At 41.2% G+C, this 22681-nt stretch overlaps 1 long non-coding RNA gene across 1 annotated transcript; it reads right to left on the reverse strand.

The window, feature by feature from the left end:
- Positions 1-422: 422 nt before the first annotated feature.
- On the reverse strand, positions 423-10083 carry LOC140485719 (uncharacterized). The gene is made up of 3 exons (XR_011962416.1): positions 9730-10083; positions 9001-9155; positions 423-483 (listed from the first exon to the last, which is right to left on the reverse strand). It is a non-coding gene; the product is annotated as an uncharacterized lncRNA (long non-coding RNA).
- Positions 10084-22681: the final 12598 nt, after the last annotated feature.

Below are 22681 nucleotides of genomic sequence, written 5' to 3' on the forward strand. Positions count from 1 at the left end.
GCATCTTTTTTAAAAAATGAAATAAAGTCAGAGAATAATGGTTTATGTTTTTAATGTATTTGCAGTATTCCACTTTTTTAAAGAAGTAGCCCAGTCACCAGTGACAGGGAGATCTGTGACATTCAAGTAAAACAGGAAAAGGTTCCTATTGCAATGACACATATGATCTGCGTCATTATTTTGAGCATTCAAAATAAATGGTTTTGCCAAAGAAGTATTGAAGGATCATGCTCTTGACATTCATTAAGAGGAATTTCTCCAGCCTTAACTAGGCTATAAGTTAGGACAGGTTCCAAATGAATACATTTGCAAGATATTTCTTACAAAAATGGACAAGGACTGTTGCATGACCAGGTTGTGAAAAATGTGCCCAGGAGTTATTGCCAGCAGAAATGTTCAAAACACAGGACCACAGGCATTGTCCTGTCTCAGGCATACTTTGCTGAGTTCTGACAGCTGCCATTCTCATCAATAACGTGAACACTGATGGTATAAGCAGAAGGAAGAAGCCATTATTCAAGGTCATAACAACAGAGAAATAGACCACCTTCAAACATAGTCATGGACAGTCAATTAAAGGACAATCCTTGTCACCTGTTTTTAAGTTAGGTCGACTGCAATTTTGGGATTAAGAATATGGAACACAGTCATATTACCGACATGGATTAATCTCACCATTCTTTCCATATATCAATGCTAGTTCACTGATGTCAAAGGGTGTATTGATTGCTGACTGGCATGATGGAATATCACACCAGCACAACATGAACAAACCTTCTCTTGGTTTGATATCACAGGCTTCAGCCCATTGTACCCTGCGCAACACAACTAGCTGATCTTGGGTTAATTCATTTTGCTACACCAGCCCTTTCACTAAATGTGGACTCCTGGAGCACAGGGGTAGTGTCCCTAACTTTGAACCAGAAGGCCTGGCTTGAATTCCCACCTGTCCCAGATGTATGACATAACCTATTTGAACAGGTTGATTGAAAACAGCTAATGCACAAAATATGAAGGGGCTGTCTGGTCCAGTGCTATTGCTGGAGAAGAGAATCTGAACACAAGTCCCACTGGAGTTGGGTCATCACATATCCATACTAGTTGATTTACAAATTACTATTACACCAAATGCACACCAGGGAAAAATGTTTCAGAATGATTTAACTGTTGCAAAGTGTGATTTGAAGAGCTCTGAATTTGAACTGTTGTAATAGCATCTTTTTGTCCAATTGTCAAATTAGCCTAGTTTAAGTAATTTCAGGCTCAGACCATGATTCTGCAAGTCTCTGAAACAGTCATTGTCAATAATATTATTTAGGTACAGGATTGACCAATCAAAATTTTGAGCCAATTTGGATTTGGAATTAAAAGTTAATTCCTCTATATATTAACTCAATTTATCTTTCTTAGTCCATATCTCTTAACAAACAAAAATTTATTAATCTCATTTTCGGAATTTTTAATTGAATGAACTTTAAGAGCTTTTTGGGGTCCAAAATCCCAGATGTTTACTCCCATTTTTGTGAAGAAATGTTTTCTGCTTTGCCTCTTAAACATCCTAAATCCTGGACTCTACTCACAAGGGAAGAATAACTCCATTTAACTGCTCTCAATCTTTAAACTATGAACTTCCTTGGGTGGAATTTTGCAAGCTACAGCAAATGGGAGAGCAGAGAGGTGGACCTGTTTATCAAGGCGCACATTGGGAAAAGAAAATAAAGGAAGGATTTATCCTGATTGTTCTAAGTGCATTTAACTATTTAATATTGTAAAAACCAAACCTTTTGTTTCTTTTGTTTTTGGACTGTGGACAAAAATAGAAAGACTACGCTTTAAACCAAGGAGACTATGTAAAAGGATGGCTATAATTTTCAAAACAATGGGGCAGATTTTCTCATGAGTGGCAAACCCTCACAGATTTCCACTTCAGCCCTTTTTCACAAAAAAAGGGAGCTCTGCATTCCCAAAAAAGAGATTCCGCTCACATCTCCCTCAGGAATGCAGAGGTGCAATTCAAGTCTGACATTTTGCCCCCTTTTCACAGCGTCAGCTGCTGTAATCTGAAAAGTACAGGGCTAGCCACTTCAAATACTGATATCAAAGGGTACGTACATAAAGTACGTGCGGTGTTCGGGTAATGGAAACACTAGTTGCAAATGGGTAGGGGGCTGGGGACCAGCTAAGTCGGGTGACAAGTGGGTATGATGCCAACTTACTATAGTACCAACAGAGGACAGTGTATGGTGCCAGGTGCAATGTGACAAGAGGGCAGGTATATATTTAGAGTCATAGCAGTAGAGTGGGTTTAGGGTTTGGGTCAGTCCAGTGGAGGTCTTGGAGGTTTGGTCCAGCATTTAACAGGGACTGGTTGGGGATTAGGGGTGTAGTTTGGGTGTGGGTCATGTTGGCTCCTGGGGTGTGGGAAGTTGAGCCCCAGGCTACCAGGGTGGTTGGAGCATGAGTTGGTTAATCAGGTCCCACGGGGCCGGGGCTCACTGGGAACATGTGCATCCCTAAGGTGTGTCAGAATCTGGGATTTTAACAGGATTTGGGCATTATAAATAAGGCAAGTGTGAGTTCTGTCTAAATTAATTAAGAGTTAAAGTATGAATTTAATTGTCTAACTTTTCCTGAGTAAATATTTTACTTAATGTTATCAGATCCATTTCATTTTATGGATACTTAAGGAAGGGGTTCCAGGTGGAAAGGAACTGCTCAAAGGAAAATTAGATTTCCCAGACAATTCCTTCGGAATGTGATAATGGGGTTCCATTGGCTCAACTCCCATCTGTGCTTGCAATATGACTGTCTGCCAATGGAAAATCAGTCTCTATGTTCACTGGAGCTCACCAGAACTTGCTTTCCTCTGGAATCAAAGCAGAAATCATGGAGACAATGGCTTCACAACTGAGGAGGATAATTACTTGGCAACACGCTTCTGACTGGCAACTACAAAGCCAGATTCTGCAGGAGGTAAAGTCACTGTTTACAAGCCTTCAAAGAGGCACTAGATGGTTTCCTGGAAATTGAAATATTAATGGCATAACGAGGCTGGCGTAAACTATTTCTCGATAATACTCAGTGATTCCGATTTCCTACAAGGGATCGGGAAAAAGGTCTTCACAGAAGAATGTCTAAATTACCTACAGTTCTCCCCTTTGTTGATTTTTCCAGGAAGTAGAATGATAACATGACTTTTTATGTGGAGCTACAATTTGTTAAAAGATTTTATGAGAATTAACTTAGATGCAATTAGGTCAGGCACGTCTGTGTTTAATCGCCGTTTTCCATTCAGGATACTGATAGGACTGAAGTTGGAGGAGTGCACTATCTTTCTCAAGTTCCACTCGTCACAACATTTAATGAACTGTTTTATTCACTTACTGGTATGGCCAATTATATGGTACTATTAGTCTCAGTGTACAATGAAGTTCTGTACACAGGGTTTGTTTAATAAACATCAAAAAGACTGATTTATTGTAAAAACAAGATTTGCTCAACAAACGTGTAAAGCTGATTGACACAGTTTGAAATAGGAAAGAAAAGAATTTAACCTTTCTATATAACCTAATACAGATATGTTCACATACACATTAAATAAAATAAAACTTTCTCTGCAGAGAATTTGATTTTAAAAAAAACCTGCTTTGGCCAAATATTTCTTAAAGAAGGATAAGATATGAAATGTTCCAGATGGCTTTTACTCTGGTGTCCTGGTGCACATAGATTGGTGTAATTAGCCATCTGCAGTTATCGCTAAGATCTTTTCAGAAATTGTTCGTTCAACAGATTTGGAGAATGTCTTCCAGAAGCTTCTCAGCAGAATGGCTGCATTCGGTATTTTTCATTTCTCACACTGGATTTTCAACAGGTTACAAAGGTTAAAAAAGGTAACTTGAGTGGTTTCTCTCTTAGCAGGCTGTACCCAAACTGACCTTTCCGAATGATCTAAAAGAACTCAAACTTCTTTACAACCATAAACCCAGACACATAACTTCCCACAATCTATAAGACTCCAGCTGTTCACTTGGCTTAATTTCTCTTTCAGCAAGTTTTAAAATAATCCAAAGTATCTTTCCAGTAATCATCTTTCAGACATCTTACAGCCTTTTAAATTAGCTAATTTCTTCTATCTTTTAAATACAAGTCCTCAAAACTTTATTAATAATGGAAGCAAAAACAGGTGTTGCTCAGCGGGTCTGGCAGCATCTGTAAAGAGAAATCAGACTTAACATTTCAGGTCTGGTGACCCTTCCTCAGAACTAATGGTAGCTAGGAAAACTGCTGGTTTATGTGCAGAAGACAGGGTGGCGGAAGGGGATAACGAGTAAAGGATGGGTAGGGATACAGTCCAAAGAGAGAGAAGAACAGTTGGACAGTCAAAGAAGTGGATAATGATCTGGCTAGGAGAGTGAATACCTGTTAATGGAGACTGTTAGCAGTTGTATGGAGTTTGGGGCTAGTATATGGGAGAGTTCAGGCCCTAAGGTTATTGAACTCGACATTGAGTTTGGAGGGACACAGGGTCCCCAAGCAGAAAATGAGGTGTTGTCCTTCCAGCTTGTGCTGAGCATTGCTGGAGCACTGCAGCAAGCCTGAGACAGAGAAGTTGGTTAGGGAGCATGGTGATATGTTAAAGTTACAGGCAACTGGAAGCTCAGGGTCATTTCTGTGGGCAGAAAGTAGGTGTTCTGCGATCTATGCTTTGTTTCTCCAAGGTAGAAGAGACCATATTGTGAGCAGCGAATGCAGTAGACTAGATTGTGGGAAGTGCAGGTAAAGAGCTGCTTCACCTGGAAGGTATTTGGGCCCTTAGCTACTGAGGAGGGAGGAGGTAAATGGGCAGATGTTACACCTTCGGCGTTTTGGGGGGAAGGTGCCATGGGGCTGCGGAGGGATGTTGGGAGTGAAGTAAATGCGGACCAGGGTGACCTGGGTGAAATGGTCCTTGTAGAAGGCAGACAAGGGTGGGGAGGGAAAATATGTGTCTGGTGGTGGCATCTCACTGGAGGTGGTGGAAATGGCAGCTGATGACCTTCTGGATGTGGATGCTGATGGGATGGTAGATAAGGGCAAGGGGAGCCCTATTGCTGTTGCAGGAAGGAAGTGAGTGAGTTAGGGTGGAAGTGTGGAAGATGGATTGGATGCGGTTGAAAGTCCTGTCAACAAAGGTGCTGGGGAATCCTTGGCTGAGGAATAAGATGGACATTTTGGAGGCTCCCTTGTTGAATTTGGCCTCATCAGAACATATGTGACAGGGACAGAGGAACTGAGAGAATAGAACGGAGCTTTTACAGGAAGCAGGAAGCAAGGATGTATAGTCAGGTAGCTATGGAAGTTGGTGGGTTTAAAGTGGTTATTAGTAGCCAGTTTATCCACAGAAGAGGAAACAGAGATGTCAGGAAAGGGAAGAGAGGAGTCAGAGATAGACCAGGTAGAAGTGAGGATGAGGTGGAAATTGGAAGAAATCAATGAACTTTTCTAGTTCCAGATGAGAGAGGGTAACGTCACCTTTGATATGATTGGCATATCGGAGAAACATTTATGGGCGGGGTTTGGAATAGGACTGGAACAAAGAATGTTCCACATTCCCCATGAAGAGAGACACTTAACTGGGGCTCTTGGATGTACCCCCTCTGAGCTGAAGAAAATGAGACGAATTAAAAGATAAGTTGTTCAGAGTGAGGACGGGCTCAGCCACGTGGAGGAGGGTGGTGGTGGGTCAGGAAAGTTCAGGCTTTTGCTCCAGGAAGATACAGAGAGCCTCAAGACCATCCTGGTGAGGGATGGACGTGTAAAGGGATTGCACATCCATGGTAAACAGGAGACAACTGGAACCTGGGAACTGGAAATTCAGAAACTGGTGTAAAGTGTCAGAGGAATCACGGATGTAAGTGGGCAGGGACTGGACCAAAGGAGAAGAGACTGAGTCAAGGTAGGAAGAGATGAGTTCTGTGGGGCAGGAGCAGGCAGATTCAATGGGTCTTCCCAGGCAGTCCAAAGTTGTGAATTCTCAGAAGGAGGTAGAAATGAGCTGTGTGGGGCTGGGTGGCTACCAGCTTGGAGGCAGTGCAGAGGAGATCCCCAGATGTATTGAGGTCAGCGATCATAGTTTATACAATGTCCGGATGTGCCATGGTTGGGTCATGGTCCGGGGAATAGGAAGACGTATCTGAGAGTTGGCGCTCAGCCTCTGCAATGCAGAGGTTAGTCCACCAGACTACAACAGCACCACCCTTATCAGCAGGCTTCATAACAAAGTCAGGGTTGGATCTAAGCACACGGAGTACAGTCAGATTGGAAGGGGATAGGTTGGATTGGGTGGGGGGGGAGGTCAGAGAAATTGAGGCAACCAATGTCATGTCAACAGTTCTCAGTGAATAGATTAAGTGCAAATAAAAGGCCAGAGAGAGGGGTCCAGGTGGAGGGAGAATGTTAGATCTGGGCAAAGGGGTCTGTGGGACAGGGACAGGACCCATGTCTAAAGAAAATGGACACGGAGGAGAACACGAGGGGAGAAGAGTTTGATGTCATGTCGTGCCCAAAATTCATTAACCTTTGCTGAATACAGAGCGTTCAACATTGGAGATCGGAAGGTTGGGAGAGATGGTGAATACCCGACAATGGAAGCACCTTCTTAACAATACAAAAATATAAACAATAGATTCACTGGGTAGGACTTAAACTCTGTTACAGGGACCTTTACTCCCAGTGCAGAGTGGGAGAGTTGAGCATCTCATCACCTTTGTTTTGGGAAGACCAACTGTATTAATTCCCTCTCAGGATCTTAACCGGCCAGTAGTGGGCCTACACTGGGATTAAGGATCCTGTGGATGGACATGCTGTCCACATCTCAGGCCCTCAGTTGGTTTGCAATGGTAACACAATCTGTGATACTTCCTGCCTGGACTTTATCAAGGAAATAGTGAGGAGATGGTATTGTTCCCAATGGCATCCTCCTGTGAGATTAAATGTCCCCTTCTGTCTCCAATCTTGCCTCAGGGAAATGCTTTAAATTCCTTTTCAGACAAAACAATACTGAAAACTACCCAGATGAGATAATTAATTTCACAACAAGCCATGTCCTTAAAGGTAAAAAAGCAAAAGAACTGCGAATGCTGGAAATCAGAAACAAAACCAGGAAGTTCTGGGAAAAAAAATCTCAGGGAAGGAATACTTCTGAAGAAGGGTCATTGGACCCAAAACATTAACCCTACTTTCTTTGCACAGATGTTGCCAGACCTGATGAGCTTTTCCAGCAATTTCTGATTTTGTTTTTAAGTCGTTAAAGAGCTGGTCACAATTGCTGTCACAATTGCTGTGTGGAATGCTCTGCCCCAGAGGGCAGTGGAGGCCCAGTCTCTGGATTCATTTAAGAAAGAATTGGATAGAGCTCTTAAAGATAGTGGAGTCAAGGGGTATGGAGGTAAGGCTGGAACAGGATACTGATTGGGAATGATCAGCCATGATCATATTGAATGGCGGTGCAGGCTCGAAGGGCTGAATGGCCTACTCCTGCATCTATTGTCTATTGTCTAATTCTGGAGGCCCAATCCTCACCACCATTATCAGACCTTCTCTGCCTTTGTATCCCACCTCTGCCGACTTCCGTGGTTAATACACCAGAAAGCATCTCCCTCCCTCTTTATACCATCCCCAACTATACTCTATGTATACAGACACTGCAGTCATTTGTGCTGGGAGGAACTGTGAAATGCAATCTGATTTCACAACTTTCTATACAATAATATTAAATAATCTAAAGGAAAGCATGTTTATTGAACCTCTCTTCATTGCAGAAATTGTGCGACCTGTTTTGTATGTTCGGTTTTCAATTCCCATTTAGGTCTTTGTGCAATTTTATTTGTACCATTGAAGTGACCAAATACAGAACAAACCTATAGATTAAAATTTAAATATGGCAAAACTTCTCATCCTAAAGACACCCTTGAATGGTCAGCTGTTTTTGTGGTGCCTGGTTTTTTTTGCCATTTTAATTACAACTCAACAGCTGTGAAAATGGACTACGATATGTGCGAACATAAAGTGGCAATGAATGTGCAATGAGTGTGAGGAATAGCTGACAGTTAACCAGAGGGCAAGAGCAGAAATCAGTCTGAAGTAATCCATCAATGCAAAAACATGATCTTTATCATAGCTAATGCAACAGAGGGTTTCTGCGTGGACATTCTAGCGCTGGGAGGAACTGTTTTTCAAAAAATACCTGAAGCAGCAGTAGGAAGAGATAGAAGCTTACAAAACTTTTTGATCCATTCCATCTCAGATAATTGGAGAGTGACAGAGATGTAAAGCATGGAAACAACTCGTCAATGCTGACCAGATATCCCTAAATTAATCTAGTCCCATTTGCCAGCATTTTGCTCATGTCCCTCTAAACCCTTCCTATTCATATACCCATCCAAATGCCTTTTAAATGCTGTAATTGTACCAGCCTCCATCACTTCCTCTGGCAGCTCATTACATACATATCCCACCCTCTGTGTGAAAAGGTTGCCCCTTTTAAATCTTTCCGCCCTCACCTTCAACATATGCGGTCTAGTTTTGGACTCCCCCCACCCTGGGGAAAATACCTTGTGTATTTACCCTATCCATGCCCCTCGTGATTTTAGAAACCTCCATAAGGTCACCCCTCAGCCTCTGATACTCTGGGCGAATAGCCTCAGTCTATTCAGCCCCTCCCCATAGCTCTAACCCTCCAACCTTGACAATTTCATTATAAATCTTTTATGAACCCATTCTAGTTTCACAATATCCTTCCTGTAGCAGGGAGACCAGAACTGCATGCAATATTCCAACAAGGGTCTCACCAATGTCCTGTACAGATGACTTCCACCTCCTATACCCAATACGCTGACCAATAAAAAGGCAAGAATATCAGAAGTCTTCTTCACTACCCTGTCTACCTGCATTTCCACTTTCAAGGAACTATGAACCACCCCTCTAAGTCTCTTTGTTCAGTAACACTCCAAAGGAACTTACCGTTAAGGGTATTGGGCCTACCCTGATTTGCCTTTCAGCACCAGGTTATTCTCAATGATGGACGAATCTTCACTTGACTTGACTTGAGTGTTGTTTCTGAATTGGAAAGTTTTGAGGTTAATAGCCTCTGCATTCTCAGGAGAAAAGCCCCTTATCTGAAACAAGAAAAAGCATAGAGTTTCACGACGCTCTTGGTTGTACAGAATATGAAAATTTCATCTGCTCAAAATTTGGTACCATTTCTGGTATAGATTAGGATGCTCTTGCAGCTAATTGCTAATTAATCGGTGATGCTTGGGTGATGAGAACAAAGAAACTGAGCAATGTTTAATTTAAGGGCTGATTTCAAAGATTACTCTAGTTTCACATTGATGTTTACTGGCTTGGACAAATAACTACTGAGCCTGTTGCACTAATCATTCATTCAAAGGCCAATTATTTTGATTTATAGTCTCTTCTCTGATAATCAATTTCATAATTTACTCCAGCCTTGCAATCCAATATTTCCTCCTAATCTGGTTTCTAACTCTAATTCTTGATTTTAATCCCTCCACTATGAATGGCTACCCTTCAGTTTCTTCAAGCCCAAGTTCTGGAATAGCCTTTCTGCATTGTTTTACCCTACTACCTTATTTTCGCTCATTTAAGTCGCTGGGATGTCTGAACAGTCTTTTCATATCTCGGAAGACTTGTCTGGGTGTGAAAGGCAAAAATGACACCAAAACATACATTTGAAGAATGAAGCGATGATCCATCATTGGTTATTTGTGATGATGTATCACCCCAGCCAGCTATGTCCCAAGTATGTTATTCTTTCTTCTCCCTTCCACTATGTTTAAGTGCAGTCTCATCCTTCCATAGTGTGGAGGGTCCAGTGTTTCTGCTTTGTTGGCGATATTGGCCTGGATGATTTGAGCAGTTATACCCCAGGTGGACTTGAGTGCAGAAGGTCCAAACTTGCTGAGAGTGTCCAGCCCAGATGCAGGGTTTCCCCTTCAGAATAGAGTTGGAGTTGAGAATCTCCAATACTGGCCTATTCTCAGCAGAGATTCACTGGTTACTGCTCATGCCTGCAAAAGTGAACAGTGGGAATTTGTTCTGCAAGAGGAATAAAAGCTTGATTAAAGATGAGTTAACATTGGTGGGAATGGAAGAGTAGTGCAAGAGAGCACAATAAATCTTTTTGGGTTAGTTTATCATTAAAGTCTCATCTCCACATGAGCAGTCCTGCTCTGTCCCTTGAAAGGAGAGATAAACCTGAAGTTCACCATCCTTTCCTCACCCCTGTCCCACCCGCCGGTCTTTGGGGCAGCACAGTGGCTCAGTGGTTAGCACTGCTGCCTCACAGCACCAGAGTCCCAGGTTCGATTCCAGCCTCGGGTGACTGTCTGTATGGAGTTTGCACATTCTCCCCGTGTCTGCGTGGATTTCCTCCGGGTGCTCTGGTTTCCTCCCACAGTCCAAAGATGTGCAGGTCAGGTGAATTGGCCATGGTAAATTGCCTATAGTGTTAGGTGCATTGGTTGGAGGGAAGTGGGTCTGGGTAGGTTACTCTTTGGAGGGTCAGTGGTGGACTTGTTGGGCCAAAGGGCTTGTTTCCACACTGTAGGGAATCTAATCTTACCTCTTGGCCAATTTGTGCTGAAATGAGGCAAGGATAGGGATTCAGTCTTATGGAAGTGAAGGAAGATCAGCTAGTGATAATGCAGGAGCAGGATAGGTAAAATGTTCCAGTGAGTGAGTAGGAAGCACACAGAGCAGGAAAGGTTCATCGTTTAGGAGGATAGGTTGATGCGAGTCCTGAGTGAACATGAGGCTTTCAATACTGAGTGTTGTAGACCATGAGCCTTGATGAGATATGTGTGCAGTGGCAAATGTAGAGTGAGCAGTGGATCGTGAACATGAGGAAACAAAGAGAAGATGGTGTCTCTTATCCCTTTGGAGCCCAGATCATCATCTACTTATACCAGTGCGTACCTTTTAGCCCAGAGCATATCACTGATCCCGACTGTTATCAGTGTCTAGGTTGATTGTGTCTGCTGCCATGGCTTCATGCATCTGTCCACTTGAAAAGTGACAGCTCACATCCCCACTATCTTGTCCACTAACACTTCTCCAGCCTTAAAACATGGAGGTAATGTGTCTTTTTGGGTCATGTCATCTGTGACACTAACACAACATTACAAAGTAGGTGATGGTCCAGTGGTATTATTGCTAGACTACTAATCAAGAACCCAAAGTAATGATCTCAGGACCTGGATTTAAACCTCACCGTGGCAGATGGTGAAAATTTAATTCAATAAAAATCTAGAATTAAAAACCCATCGATGACCATTGCCAATTGTCAGAAAAATCCATCTGATTCATGAGTGTCCTTCAGGGATGGAAATTGGCCATCCTGACCTGGTATGGCTTACATGTGACTCCAGACCCAAAGCAATGTGGTTAACTCTGAACTGGCCTCTGAGTAAGTAGGTATGGGCAATAAGTGCTGAAACAGCCAGCGATACCCACATCTTATGAATGAGAAAAATGTCAGGGCCAGTATCTAGCCTGAAGAGTCTGAGATAGTATAGTCACCATAACTATGGTGCCACTGGCATAAAACTACAAGATACTATCAGTGATGTGTGCTTCTGCCTGTCCTGGTGCCAAAGAGGCCACTTGCATAAATATTAAGGTGAAAAGTGGGAGATTGCATGAGAAAAACTGTTCTGAACCATGATGGATTTGGCACCGTGAATCTCACTGGACAGAACATTTATCCATGCATGGGAATAATTCTGACTGATGTTTTATAATATTCCAGTGAAGCGCCTTGGGCTGTTTCATAACATTGAAGGTGCCATGCTCATGTATGATGACCATTTTCTCAACAAGTACTGTCTCAACAACAAACTGTCATCAAATTTGTAGAGTTTATGACACATTCAATACATACAGTTCAAAACCTTTTGTGTCTGTGATTATTCAGCACAAGGCTGAGCTGCTATACCAGCAGACCTGAAAGACCACGTCAATACTTCCAGAATCTCAAGGCAAACCCCGCACTCGAGTGATTGTTTAAACAAGCGACTCTCTGCCATCGTGGTATGTAATCTAATAATAAAACTAATCAAGAACAATTTGTCATTTTAGAACATCCTCATGGAAATATGTCTGGAGAGAGGAGATTCTTCATTCCAACTCTATGCATTATATTCCAAATTATAGAGTTTAAAAAGTTGACTTGAAAACTGGTAGCCATTCAATTTCTAGGATGACATTGACTTTTGGTTTCAAAATCCACTGCAATCATAGGTCAGGGATTGTACACTGACCTGTGAGTCAGGAGGTTATGGATTCAAGTCCCACTCTAAAAACCCGAATGGTAGCCTGACACTCCACGACTGACAGAATGCTGCACTGTCAGTGAAGGCGATCTTTCAGGTGAACTTCTGAAAACTGAAGCCTCACCTGCTTTCTGGCGTTGCTGCAAAACATCCCAGGCAGGTTCTGTCTAATATCCTGGTTGATAATGATCTCTCAGTCCAAGAACAATGAAAGATCGTTTGCTCATTGTCACAACGCTGTTTCTGAGATTTTGACATGCACAGCTTGGGTGCTGCCTTACAGCAGCAATTTGTTTTAGCTGTAAAGTGCTTTAGTAAATGCTGACGTTGTGAAAGGAGACATACAAATATAAAGATAATCGCATTATGTGATATTCTGCAATTGCTACTGAGACAGGTCTTTGTACAGTTGTGTTGAACAAACAGTTAAGTCCACCTTGTTCCACTTATAACATTATCTCCAGTCGTGTTTCAACATAAACGTCTAACTAATTGTTTATGATTCTTTAATTCATTGCTAAGATGCATGTGAGCTCTGGGTATTAGCTGAACTTGACAGCTGCATTGTAAATGGGGCTATTATCCAGCATGCAAGTGCTTTCTAATCCCTTTGCACAATTTATCATTACACCTTCTGTTTGAGGCTAATGCTTCTGACTTTGGATTCCATTTTTTATTTATTTATCTTGGTCATTTTACACGAACAGATACATTTCTCGACATTTGTTGCTTTCAATAAATGTTATCTTACAAAGAGCCGCATGATAATAAAGTTGAGTCATGTATCAGATTTGAACCAAGGAGACTATAGGACCTCATTCACATGGATATGCTCATGTGTTTGTCTTTATGTCAAAGGGAAAGTTATGGCAAGGCTCTGCTGACCTTTGACTATCCTGGGGCAATGAGCTGTCAGTTAAAAGTGACTGTCTTTGAAACATCTGCTGTTCTCTTTAGTATACATTGGTTTCAGGTTTATCAGTCCATTCATTCACAAAATATTGCTGAATATAAGCAACATGGTATTACCCTAGTGAGAGGAAAACCCTTCTCCCCTGCTGGGATTTGAAACATTCCTGGTAAAATGTCATTTTTATAAAAAGGAGTGCTTGAAATGGCAAATAGTGTGCCTAAAACCAATCATTTATCTTTAACCAAAATAATTAGGATGAAAGAAACTAGAATGAAGTATTGGCTCCCTTGTTGTATTTTCAATGGGGTGAATTGTACATTGATTGCTTGCTCCAGCTGCACACAAATTTATTATGTCCTCATAAAGCTCCATTGATAAATAACACTACTCTAGTATTTAAAAAAAAGGTTTCACTGTCAGTGCCCCCTTTTAAACAAAATAAAACAGCTAAAAGTAATTACAGTGAAATTGAACATCCTTTGGGTTTTTCCCATGTATGTTGCTATTGATTTTTTCAAAAATATATTTGTGTCTGGGAGAAATGTGGGGCAGCCTGCGTGAGGTGGATGAATTAACATCAATAGATATTTCATTTAACAAGGACGCTTTAACCATTTATCATTATTTTAAATGTGCACTTAATTTGGCCTTCTTAACCACACTGTCAGACTTTCTTGTTACTCTGAGTCATTTCCACCAACAATGTCATCATCACCGACTACAAAACTGAAATATTTCCATTGTATAACAAGTAACAAAATTGCTTCATATAATGCGACAGACAAGTTGACATCAATGCTTTGCACAGTCATATTCATAGCTTGCATGTCAAACGGGGGTACCGTGTCGAATCTCTATGAAGTTAGCCTCCCTCCAAGTCAGACACTCTCACAATTCCCTGCATTACTGTGCACTAACAGTTGGACTCAATTTCTTTGATCTCTCTGTTATTATGCAAGTGCATGTGATATGTCTTTTAATAGCTAGCAGAATATTCTGAGATATCCCTAATGCTCTCTACCCAATGGAAGGCAACCCAGAGTTTATCATCTCTGCCCAGCTAAGTGGAATCCGGAGAGACCTGCATTCCCTGATCCTCCAGAACTGTCCCTCTCATCAGTATCCATGCTCATTTATGAAATGTGAATTACCAGGTCAAAACCAATCTGGAATTACCAGAGTGCACTGGCGCAATGAGTCCTCAGATGAATGAGCTCCTCTGACCAATCATCCTCATGGCTGCCACGCCTTCTTTACTTATGAAAGCCTAAGAAGACAGAAGAAAGGAACATTATTGAGTCATTGTCAAGTCAGAATCCATGTCATTACCATAGATGGTCTTCTCATGAATTGACAACATGAAATCACTATACTTGTACCAGCTGTTTGTGAGTTTTTGTCTCTCTCTCTCTCTCTCTCTCTCTCTGCGTCCAGCTGAGATGGTCACAGAAGCTTATCTCCAGTCCACCATCCATTGTGAACAGTACTTCTTGTGATAGGTCATCTCTACTTTTCTCCCTTTTGTTGTGTACTCCCTTCTCCTATGAACAGCGGAAAGACCTATAACTGAGTGAAGGTAAAGTATATGTCGGACGAATGCAGTACATTTGGTGAATGCCACTATGGGACACATGCACTAGAGTGAGTGTGTCAATTACAGATTGTTAATTAGGGATGTGATGAAGAACATAGAAATGGAAAGTTCGGTCCTGCCAAAGGTTGAGTGGGGTCAGAATACTTACCAAGAAAAAGTGAAAGGATACCTAAATTGAAACTGCAGAACCTATTTAAAGCTGAAAATATCCTCATTTTTCTTGATCTGGTGTCATTAAACTATACCCTATATTGAATTCATGACCTAGGCACAGTGCATTAATTTGTCATCTCCTCAGCCCCAGTCAGTAAAATTGCATTTTTTTTTGACAACAGAGAAACGTATGTTCCTCTTTCTCCTCCTGCTCCTCCTCCAGCTGATTGTATCCAGCAGAAACTTAATGAGTGTCATTATATTTGAATGCTGCCTTTGCTCTATGTTCATAATTCATCCTAAACATCTCAATCTCCATTCATCCACTATTAGTTTAAATACAATTGCATTCAAACCATATGGTGTATAATTGTGTCTGCAACGTACATAGAATGTGACCCAAAGTCAAAAAAGTAATTGATTTAATTGAATTTAGATTGTAGGTGAGCCCAGGTCACTAAGTTCTGAGACTTAGTGAGAAAACTCTCCAGTATTTGGAGTAATATCAAGCACAAAGGATGTGGTTGGTAGAAGGTCAGCGACCTCATCCATAGGGCATCACTGTTCGAATACCGCATTTTTTGTGTTCGAGGTCCAAACATTTCTGGCAGCTTTATCAATGACCTTTCCTCCATTGTAAGGTCAGAAATGAAAATCTTCACTGCGGATTGCAAAATGTTCATTCCCATTTGCAACTTCTCAGATGCCGAAGCAGTCCATTCCTAGATGCAGCAAGACCTGGACAACATTCAGGCTTGGGCTGGTAAATGACAATTACCGCTTACACCACACAAGTATCAGACAACAGTCTTCTCCAACAAGAGAGAATCCAATCATCTTTCTTTGACATAGTTAAAAATCACACTACACCAGGTTATAGTCCAACAGGTTTAATTAGAAGCACACTAGCTTTCGGAGTATCGCTCCTTTATCAGGTGGTAGTCACTACCATCTGATGAAGGAGCGACACTCCGAAAGCTAGTGTGCTTCCAATTAAATCTGTTGGACTATAACCTGGTGTTGTGTGATTTTTAACTTTGTACACCCCAGTCTAATACCGACATCTCCAAATCAATTCTTTGACATATGATGACATTTCCATCATTGAACCTCCAATCTTCAACATCCATGTGGTTGTCATGGTTCAGAAACCTAACTGTCAAAAAAAAGTTCTACAACATGTAAACTCACATCCTAATTTTCTAAAGCTTGCACATCATCTTTACGTTATACGTTCAGCGTTCTCTCCTTTGGCCTGAATGATTGCAGCTCCAGCAATGTTTAAGAAGCTCAACATACTTCAGGACAAAGCAATTGATGACACCCATTCCATTACCATACAAACACTCCCTCTACCATTGATGCACAGTCTGTACCGTATACAAGATGCACTGCAGAAACCTGCCAATTTCCTTTTAATAACCTGTTCCAAATATGTCTCCCATCTAGAAGGACAATGATGGCAGATGTAGGGGAAAACTATTGCATGTGAGTTCCCTTTCGAATCACATCCTTGGAATTATATCACCATTCATTGTTGTTTCCGAGCAGCACTATTGGTGTACTTGTATCAGATGCACCACAATGGTTCAAGAAGGTGGCTCACTGTCACCTTTTCAAGTGAAGTTAAGGATTGGGGAATAAATGCTGACCCCACCAATAATGTCACATCCCATGAAAGAATAAAGATTAATTCAGATTATGATGAGATCACTAATTCTGGATATTCTTGAAGGTAATCAAAACAAGTCTCAGGAAGTAAAAATGATCATGGGGGACATCATCGACATCTCATCTATGATATGTGTGCAACAATATCAGCCTTGACTGAGGCCTCCCCTAACATCCTTTTGATCACTTGCAGTGACTCACTGTCCAAGCTTTGTAAATTGGTTAAAATATAGATTTAAGAATGAAATATGTAAGTTATTCAACTTGGACAGTAAGTATGATTTAAGAACAATCACATGTTGAAAAGCTACTTTCTACAGAATATTGATATCTGCACCAGGCTCTTGGAGAAAGTAATTGATTCAGTGCAATTGTTCAGTTTAAATTATTTTTATTCATTCTTTCATGCATTTGAGTACCACTCACAATTGTCCTTGAACTGAATGGGTTCTTTGGCCATTTCAGAGGGAGTTAAGAGTGAACCAAATTACTGTGGATCTGGAGTCAGGTGGGCCAGACCAGAAATGCCCAGCTGTTATCTGTCCTGACAAAACACCGATTAAATAAGTGAGGTCTTAAGATGTTGAATGATGGTTTCACAGCTACCATTACTAAAACTGGCTTTCCATTTCAGGTTCCATTAACTGAATTTAAATTCCATGATGGATTTAGAGCTGTATTGTCCAAAGACTTCAGCCTGTACATCTGGACTACTAGCCCATTGAAGTTACCAGGATGCCAGCAACTCCTTCCCTTTGAGCTCCTGAATGGGTTCACTATTGCAATGTTCTGGAGTTATTAATGGAACAGCTTAACTTTTGACCGTTCTAAAGATGATATAGAAACACAAGACATTTCCCAGAATTAGAGATCTGAGGGACTAAGAAGAAAGAAGAATTGAAGATTTGTATAAGTGAGAAGGTAGGAGAATTTAAGGGAATGAAGATTAATAAGTACTCAGGATCTAATATTTGACATCCCAGAATATTGGAAAAGATAACCGTGGAAATATTAGATTCATTGTTGATCATCTTTCAAAATATTTTTGATTCTGGAATGGTTCCTGCAGATTGGAAGGTAACAAATATCACCCCACTATTTAAGAAGGGAACAAGAGAGAATATGGGAATGAACAGACCTATTAGTCTTAGAAAAGAAGTTAGGAAATTACTAATTTTAAAAAAATCATGAGGGCATCGCTGGCTAGGCAGCATTTATTGTCCACTTCTAATTGCCCAAAGGGCATTTATGGGTCAACCACATTGTCCTGGGTCTGGAGTCACATATAGGTCAGACCAGGTAAGGATGGCAGTTCCCTTCCCTAAGGGACGTCAGTGAACCAAATGGGTTTTTCAAACAATCGACAATAGGTCCAGGGTCATCATTAAACTTCTACATTAAACATAATTAAACTGCAGGGTTTTTTTGATTGAATTCAAATTAATTGCACCACCTGCCATGGCGGGAGTCAAACCTGGATTGCCAGAATATTACCTGTTCACTGGATTAACAGTCCAGCGATAATATCATTAATCTATTGCCTTCCCGTTTACCATAATTCATGGTAATTAATTTGCCATTTATTTACAGTAAACAATGAAATAAATGGGCACTTGGATTGTAATAATCTCATTTGGCATAAGATGAAAGCTAGTGTTTCCAAATAAATCTGTTGGACCATAACCTGGTATTGTGTGATTTTTAATTGTATCCTCCCCAGTCCAAAACTGGCACCACCAAATCATGATTTGACAAAGTCAGCAAGTGTTTGTGAATGGGAATTCTTGTTTGACAAATCTGTTGGAATATTTTGCAATGTTATTAATAGAGGGGTGCCAATGGAAATACATGGGTTTGCAGGTAAAGGGCATTAATTAAGAAAATGTAAGCATATAGGATGGGAAATAATATACCAGCATGAATAAAGATTGTCTAACAGGTGAAAAACAGAGAGCAGGAATAAAAAGATAAAATGTTAAGAGATTAATAAATATAAATAGACAAAGGAACCATGGTATCCTATGCACTAAGTCACTAAAGGCTAACATGTAGGTTCAGCCAACAGTTATCATAAGAGGATTTGAGCACAGGATAGTGAAGTCTTGCATCAATTATATAGGACCTTGGTTTGACTGGATTTGGAGTAGTTTGTGCAGTTTGGTTCCCTTACATCAGGAAAGAATGCTTAGATAATTGGTTGCTGGGCCACTCATCTGCATTTATCTTCTAAGCATAAATTTCACTGCGGATGATAATCCCTTCTCCATTTGTCCTGCATGAAATGCAGTCATGTAGTGAGAAAATCTTGTTTTCTTGGTCAATATTAAATGATTTAGTAAGGGGAGGTCGTGCCTGACAAACCTATTGGAGTTCTTTGAAGAGGAGACTAGTAGGTTAGACTGGGGAAACCCAGTGGATGTGGTCTACCTAGACTTCCAAAAGGCCTTTGATAAGGTGCCACACGGGAGGCTGCTGAGCAAGGTGAGGGCCCATGGTGTTCGAGGTGAGCTACTGGTATGGATTGAGGATTGGCTGTCTGACAGAAGGCAGAGAGTTGGGATAAAAGGTTCTTTTTCGGAATGGCAGCCGGTGACAAGCGGTGTCCCGTAGGGATCAGTGTTGGGGCCACAGTTGTTCACATTATATATTAATGATCTGGATGAAGGGACTGGGGGCATTCTAGCAAAGTTTGCCGATGATACAAAGTTAGGTGGACAGGCAGGTAGTACTGAGGAAGTGTGGAGGCTGCAGAAGGATCTAGACAGTTTGGAAGAGTGGTCCAGGAAATGGCTGATGGAATTCAATGTGAGCAAATGCGAGGTCTTGCACTTTGGTAAAAAGAATACAAGCATGGGCTACTTTCTAAACGGTGAGAAAATTCGTAAAGCCAAAGTACAGAGGGATCTGGGAGTGCTAGTTGAGGATTCTCTAAAGGTAAACATGCAGGTTGAGTCCGAGATTAAGAAAGCGAATGCAATGTTGTCATTTATCTCAAGAGGGTTGGAATATAAAAGCACCGTTGTGCTACTGAGACTTTATAAAGCTCTGGTTAGGCCCCATTTGGAGTACTGTGTCCAGTTTTGGTCCCCACACCTCAGGAAGGACATACAGGCACTGGAGCATGTCCAGCGGAGATTCACACGGATGATCCCTGGAATGGTAGATCTAACATATGAGGAACGGCTGAGGATCCTGGGATTGTACTCACTGGAGTTTAGAAGATTAAGGGGAGATCTAATAGAAACTTACAAGTTAATACATGGCTTGGAGAGGGTGGACGCTAGGAAATTGTTTCCGTTAGGCGAGGAGACTAGGACCCGTGGACACAGCCTTAGAATTAGAGGGGGTAAATTCAGAACAGAAATGCTTGAGACATTTCTTCAGCCAGAGAGTGGTGGGCCTGTGGAATTCATTGCCGCAGAGTGCAGTGGAGGCTGCGACGCTAAATGTCTTCAAGGCAGAAATTGATAAATTCTTGATGTCACAAGGAATTAAGGGCTACGGGGAGAATGCGGGTAAGTGGAGTTGAAATGTCCATCAGCCATGATTGAATGGCGGAGTGGACTCAATGGGCCGAATGGCCTTACTTCCGCTCCTATGTCTTATGGCCTTATGATCTTATTTCATGATATAGACCATACGTTCTACTTGATCTTATAAGCAGAAAATGAGTATTGATGAGATCTGGTCATTCCTCACTTTGAACACATCTTCAAACACTAATTACCTCCCTTAGGTGCAAACAGGTAAAAACAATGACTGCAGATGCTGGAAACCAGATTCTGGATTAGTGGTGCTGGAAGAGCACAGCAGTTCAGGCAGCATCTGAGGAGCAGTAAAATCGACATTTCAGGCAAAAGTTCTTCATCAGGAATAAAGCCTTAGGTGCAGTCAGCACTATTGCTATGGTTAGGAAAGTGCAACAAACCAACAAAATCTGCAGCAAATGCAGTTACCCAAAAACTGTCAGGTCTTCCTTAATACCTACAATGTATGATGTTAAAAATCACACAATACTAGGTTATAGTCCAACAGATTTATTTGGAAATACTAGCTTTTGTAGAGCTGCTCCTTCATCAGGTAGTTGTGGAGCAAGAGTATAAGACACAGAACTTATAGCAAAATATCATAGTGTCATGCAACTGAAATGATATATTGAGCAAACCTAGACCAAGACCTGTAAAGTCTTTCATCTTTCAGAATGGGTTTTATGTTTCGGTTCATTAATAAGTAAATCCCAGAATCCTTTCACGTCACATTCTCAGGATAATTTAAGGTTTTATAAAAAAAGGTGATATCTCAAATCAGACAGTGCATTAAAGTCTGACTGTATTCCAATCTTGAGTCAGACGGATTCTATTTCCAAAGTAGGAATTTATAAAATGTTACATCGATTGACTGTCTGCGTTGACTGTCTGCTGATTGTGTGCTTTTTGAGCAAAATAGAACGCATCTGCAAATACAATTCTGTAAATGCAAATTCACCCCATAGACTTATATGAGTGTCTGCATGCAGTGTGTGCGTGTGTGTGTGTTTGTGCTTGTGAGTGCATGTTTGCAGTTGTGCGTGCTTGGGTCAATTGTGCACATGAGTGTGATGGAGTATAACCCTGTGAGAGGGAGTGTGCATGGGTGTGAGTGTGGGGGGTGTATGTGTGTGTGTGCCTGAGAGACAGCATGTGTACCATGCACCCCATGTCGAAACAACACAGAGTGGCCGAGCAGAGGCTGAATAGCCAAGTTCGGTACCCATCAGGATGGTCTCACCCAGGACCTTGAGTTCATGTCACGCTACAGATGATCCCACTACGCTTTACACTCTCATACACACACACACACACACACACACACACACACACACACACACACACACACACACACACACACACACACACACACACACACACACTCTCTCTCTCATAGGCTTATACTCCATCACACTCATGCACACACTTTACTAGGTATCACACATGCAATCACATACCCTCACATGCACTCATACTCACATGCACACACTCACACACAAACACATGCACGTGAACACACACATTTTTTCTCTCTGTCACTCTCTCTCCCCCTCACATTCATGCACACACACATATATATGTCTATGGGGTGATTTCGCATTTGCAGAATTGTACTTGCAGACACCTTCTATTTTGTTTTAAAAGCACACAGCCTACAGGCAGTCAATGTAGGCAGTCAATCCATGTAACATTTTATAAATTCCTACTTTGGAAATAGAACCAGTCAATACAGACAGACTCTAACCTCACACCTTTAATGTATTATCTGAGATGAGATGTCACTTTTTTTATAAAACCTTAAGTTATCTTGAGAATGTAACTTGAAAGAAGTTCTAGGATTTTCATATTAATGAACCAAAACCTGCAATCTATTCTAAAACATAAAAGACTTAACAGCAATCTAGGTTTGATCAATATATTGTATCAGTTGCATGCTATTTTGCTATAAATTCTGTGGCTTATGATCCTGCTCCACAGCCACCTGATGAAGGAGCAGCGCTCCAAAAGCTAGTGCTTCCAAATAAACCTGTTGGATGATAACCTGGTGTTTGTGGTTTTTAATTTTAGCCACCCCAGACCAAGCCCTGCACCTCCACATTATGTGACATCAAGAATACATGTGCACAGAAAATCTGGCTCCAACCGCCAAGCCTGACCCAATAGCAAAACACAGCTAACTTACACAGCAACACATCTTAACACTGCAACAAGGAAAGTGTTAACAGTGTACCAGTGCAACCACATCAGCAAGTTTGAGAGTCAACCAAACAAAATACAAATATGAGAAGCTGAGTAAGATGTCCATGTTGTTAACCTCACACACTGATGGTTATAATATCACACATCCTGATGAGACAAGACAGCATTCTCAAAAAACTAAAACTGACACATACTGTCTCAATACCTCCTGAAAGACATCAGCCTAAGTAAGTGGTGCTCTGTGGTACACCCTACAAGAGATAGTCTGACAATAGAATGAATCACTAGTATA

This window comes from Chiloscyllium punctatum, chromosome 14 (genome assembly GCF_047496795.1).
Source record: "Chiloscyllium punctatum isolate Juve2018m chromosome 14, sChiPun1.3, whole genome shotgun sequence".
NCBI classification, from domain to species: domain Eukaryota; kingdom Metazoa; phylum Chordata; class Chondrichthyes; order Orectolobiformes; family Hemiscylliidae; genus Chiloscyllium; species Chiloscyllium punctatum.